General features: G+C 38.9%; 1 pseudogene; it reads right to left on the reverse strand.

The window, feature by feature from the left end:
- Nucleotides 1–381: 381 nt before the first annotated feature.
- LOC143539595 (uncharacterized) lies at nucleotides 382–3198 on the reverse strand (annotated as a pseudogene).
- Between the last annotated feature and the right edge of the window lie 1821 nt (nucleotides 3199–5019).

Here is a 5019-nt window from a genome sequence, read left to right on the forward strand (position 1 = left end):
TTCAATATATACATATGCAGTTTTAGTTGCCATTAGGTTAAGCATTGCTAGTCACTGTCATGTACATTTGTTGATTTATTTAGTCACATAAATATCTGATCCGTCAATTAACAATATGTTTAAACTAGTTACAATGATTCACACTAAAACAATAACAACGCATTACGATATCAACATGTGACAAATGAACGAATTGTGTGTCTAGCACAGTACAAGAGTACGTCTAAAACCACTTGTAACACACCAGACGCATTCACCATCCACGAGTTTGAAATATGAAGCAAAACAGAAACATAAATGCAAATCATCTACTCAAAAATGGTGTAGTAAACTTTCTCTAAATTCAGTAACAATAAAATTAAGTAAAGCAATTATTGGTGTATAAGTCTAGGGTGAAGTATGAATTTGAACATTGGCTAAAAGTCTTGTAAGTTTACTAAGTGTTTCACGAGCAGACACGGTATCAGGATGATCCTCACCACATATTGAGCTTCTAATAAATATAGCTTTCCGAATAAGATCATCCCCAACATCAAACTGCCCTCTCTCGCCATCAACTTTGCCCGAATTTCCAGAACCGTTGCTCGACATGTCCCTAAATCTTGCCATAACCCCGGGTTTAACTGAGCGTCCGTTTGCACCGGTCTCCAACACAACGACTTGTCCAGCCATTTCTCCACAGGCGTCACGAGCGCCTCGTCAGCAGCTTCGAGTAGGTTCGTACACAACCGTAAGAGCTCTAACGCAGCCGTGCACCGCGAGAATCGAATAAACGTTCGTATTGCCAGCGGTAAGATTACTTCTTTCACTAGAAACGGTAGTTCCGAAGCTTTGGTTTCGATTACCACCGGGTCAGTCCCGAACCCGAGTAACAAGAAACACGCGGCCCAAATATGGTCAGAGTGGTTAATAACTGTACCGTTGGTCACGATCGTGTGTACAACCGCGTGTGCGGTCCCCGGGATACTTCGTTTTCGCGCGTATTGTTTGACCAGCTGGTTAAACCGAATGTAACCGTCCTTAGTACACGCCCGAGCTAAGTTGAACCGTAACAGAACCGAACACGCTTCGGTTTCGGATTTGTCGTATAAAGACGAACACCCGCAAGTTAACGAGTTTAAAATCTTCCTCCATAGCTGAGTCCGGTGACGTTTTTCTGGAACCCGTTTAGCAGCTAGAGCCAGTAACGGAACTGGGGTCGGACCTGGTGCGAACCACCCGCAAGCCAGAACCATCCGGGTGGCTAAACTTCGGGGACCGTCTGCATGGTCAAATATCGAGAAACAAACCTCGATAAGCTGCAAAAGAAACGTGTTTTTCCTTAACGAGTGACTTCCGCTCGATGGCATTCGATTTATCGTATCCAAAGCCGGCTCGGAGTTATCGGGAGCTCAATGAGAACCGTGCCGACAATGGCTAACCCTAAAGTCAACCTCCCGAGCTTCTCCTCAATCGCGCGTAATGCATCAATTTCCGAAACCGAAATTGCGCGGTCAGCAACGTGTCCTTGCATTAACGACATCACCTCCACACCAGATAAATATGACAGGCGTAACGGGTCCATGTTTATTAACCGTGCGAGCCGTGTAGAAATAAGAACATGCGTTTCGCCACCAAAACGCGGGAGAAGATCGATCACGTGTTTGTGATCCCACCAATCCTTTTCCGATTCTAAATTATCGATTATTATTAAAAACGGAATGTTTCGCATAAGCTCTTTTCGAATGGTGGTTATCGCAGTTTCTTCGTGTTCTTCAAAGCTTTTTGTTCTACTTTTATCCAAACCCGACTCTATACCGACATCGACTTCTAAAAACGACCATAAGTTTAAATAATTTTGTCGAATGTATCGGCTTTCTCCTCCGACCCACAACACCATTTTGTACCGTTGATGAAACCGATACGCGAATTCTAAAAGCAGTTCAGTTTTACCGATACCCGAGTCTCCTGATACGCGATTCCTTTCCCGTACACGACTTTTACGGCCCGTTTTCGTCTCCCGGGCTTCAGTTTGGGTGAAAAGTCCACATTTTGCATCTCAATTTCCTTCTCGGATTCTTTCCAAACAACCGGTTCTTTTCCTTTTCGCCTCCGAGTTCGACCCTCGGGTTTTGTTTCTCTTCGTTTTTCATCAATCGAGTTGCTTCGACCCCAATTATGAATCAAATTTTTTCGTCTCGGTTTCGGTCTTGCTTTAAGTTCAAAATAATCGTGTTCTCGTTCCCAGATAACATCACCAAAAAGCATAAACTCGAGCTCGGAAAGTTCCTTTTTTCTCCCAATAAAATTCTCATTTCTCGGATACGGAAACTCCTCATTTTCGACTTTTTCCCTCCATTTCGTTAATCTCTCAACAACGCTTCTTCGACCTAGTTTCAAAGCTAAAAGTGTCACAACCCGAAGGATACAATCCCGCCATTTCCCGTCATGGGCCTCGAGTTTCCATTCATCAACTCGCGTTAACCCGTTGACTGCTTCTTTCCACTTGTTTTCCAACCCACCATAGACGAGCCAAAGCTCTCCACCATGTCGTTCCCACGTTTCTCCCCGTCTCTCGACTATATCCCTAACAAGACAATCATCCGGGCCCACATCAAAATAAATCGGGACCAGATTCTTTTTACCTGCAAAGAATCTTAGCTCTTCGATCGTATACGGGTTCTTGAACGACTTTCTCGTTAATATAACGACCCCAAACGTCGATGCATCCATCGATTTTTCCACAATATTATGTTTTCTCGAGTTTCGACATTTGGCTCGATCGCTAACGAAGCAACTTAATCCTTGTACTTCTAAATCAGCCCGAAGCCAGTTTACAAACCGTAATAATAACGGTTTTCTCCCATGAAACCCGATGTACACGTCGAAGGATCTTAATCTTGTCGGACAGTAGGACGTTGAGGGCGGTGTGAATGACGATATCGGGCTTCTGTTGACTTTCTTTGACTTTTCTCGGTGCTCAAACGCCTCATTTTCGTGGCATGTAGTGTATAATAGCGTGTTGCTCGGTTTCTGATCATTGTTTTGGGGATCATTTGATACACTTGCTGACTGGACCGGATCATCGGGGGGCAGCCAAGACGACGATGATCTTGGAGAAAAGAATGGTGATTGATTTGCAGAGAAGAACACCGACGATGAAGACAATAAGTTCCTTAGATTCGATCCGATTCTCGAGCTTTCGACCCGTAAATCCATGTTAATATTATCAATCTTTCTTGGAAAATATTTTGATTTTAAACATCTGCAGATGAACAGGCAAGTTTCAAGATTTTTGGTCTAAAATGCATCTTTAAAAACCTTGAAATAAAAAGTATTAACATTTATACACAAAATCAAACATTTCAAGATATACATTCAAACACAGATCAAGAAAGATAAAAATGAAAATCATGAATTGGGTGCAAAGATATTGGGGCAATAAACATAAGCAAGAGCAATGGCAATACAGATCTAAAGAATCAATTACAACATAACATAAAGAATCTTCTAATGAATGATTAATATTATAATTATGATTAAAATATTTCAGATCTGAAGATAAAAAAAGGAAAGACTTACTTGCTGGGAACCCATGGAAATCACCGACAAAGATTGAATCTTTACACAATCCAACCAAAACCCAGATGCCAATTGAATCAAGAAACCCAAATGCCCTGGTCAACAGGAAAGTCAACGGCTGGATGAAACAATACCAAGAAAGAAAGAAAGAAAGAAGCCTGGCCTAATCTTTTAGGTGGTGAAAGTGAAGTGAAACTAAAAGGCAGTGTTTTGACATTTTGGATGGATAAAGATTTGGAAATTGACAGAAACCCTTTTCTTAGGGAGGAAAAAGGGGAAAGAATCAAAGGATTTAAAATTTATTAAAGGGTTTTGGTTCACACCGACTCAGGAATGAATTAAACTGCACTTACTAACCCTGGTTTGTATGGGCCTTTATATGTGTGTGTGTGTAAGTTATGTGTGTGGGAAAATGAGGAGCTGACAAAAGAAAGAAAGAAAGCAAGCAGAGGGATATGTATAGGAGCCAACAAGAAGACGGATCTGACGAGGAGGTTATGTAAATGTTTGTTACTGTCAAAGGTACAAACTTAAGTTGCAACCAATAAACTTGGAACTTTAACTAGATTCTTAATTTCCATACTTAAATGTTTATTGTTATCAGATCAGTTTTTATTAGATTAGATAATAATATGTGACATGTCCCTTTATGCAACTTTAATACGTGAAATATTATTGTGGTTGGAAGTGTTTGAATTACTTTTAATTTAAAAAGTTTACAAATATATTGTGAGATAAATTGAATATTAATAATTCATATGATAATTTATACTTGTAATTTAACAATTGAGAAATTGAGAGCTTTCATATTTGACAATCTCACTTGTATAACCACTATAGATTTATAGATTTATGGTTGATTTTCACTTGATTTAGGGTGATTATACACAAAATAGAGAATCGTACTTTTTGTGGGCCGAACCAAATTTAGATTTATGATAACCAAATATGTATAATGATAGTTATGTGTGTAGGATTTGTATCAAGCATGGACTATAGTTTAATTAATTAAAATATAATTTCTCTTTATAAAAAAATATTTGTACTTGATGAAATTTATGTCACAAAATTATTGATGCATAAATGGTTTTTTGGATCTTTGAAGGAAATCTTAACTTTTTTCCTTTGTCTAGATTCTAAAAAATAATAATTATGAATGTGTCTCCCATTTATGAAACTCTTTTTGGAGTTTTGCATGAAAACATATATGAAAAATTGGACAATGAGTATGTGTTGTTTTTGGTGTTTGGTGGGAAATGAATGAGAAATTAAAGAATATTTGGCCATTTAGCATGGAACGAGTTATGGGCATCCTTGAAAAGGTTGCCATCACATCTATAACTTATTATTGTAAATAATTATTACTTGAAAAGAAAAATAATGATTTTGGTTTCTAAAAGTCAAGGATATTGATGGTACTGTTGTACATATTTATCCTTTCTTCTCTTTTTTTATGGT

This window comes from Bidens hawaiensis, unplaced genomic scaffold (genome assembly GCF_021521415.1).
Source record: "Bidens hawaiensis isolate Kalapana, Puna unplaced genomic scaffold, B.hawaiensis_p1.1 tig00011951_1, whole genome shotgun sequence".
Taxonomy (NCBI): domain Eukaryota; kingdom Viridiplantae; phylum Streptophyta; class Magnoliopsida; order Asterales; family Asteraceae; genus Bidens; species Bidens hawaiensis.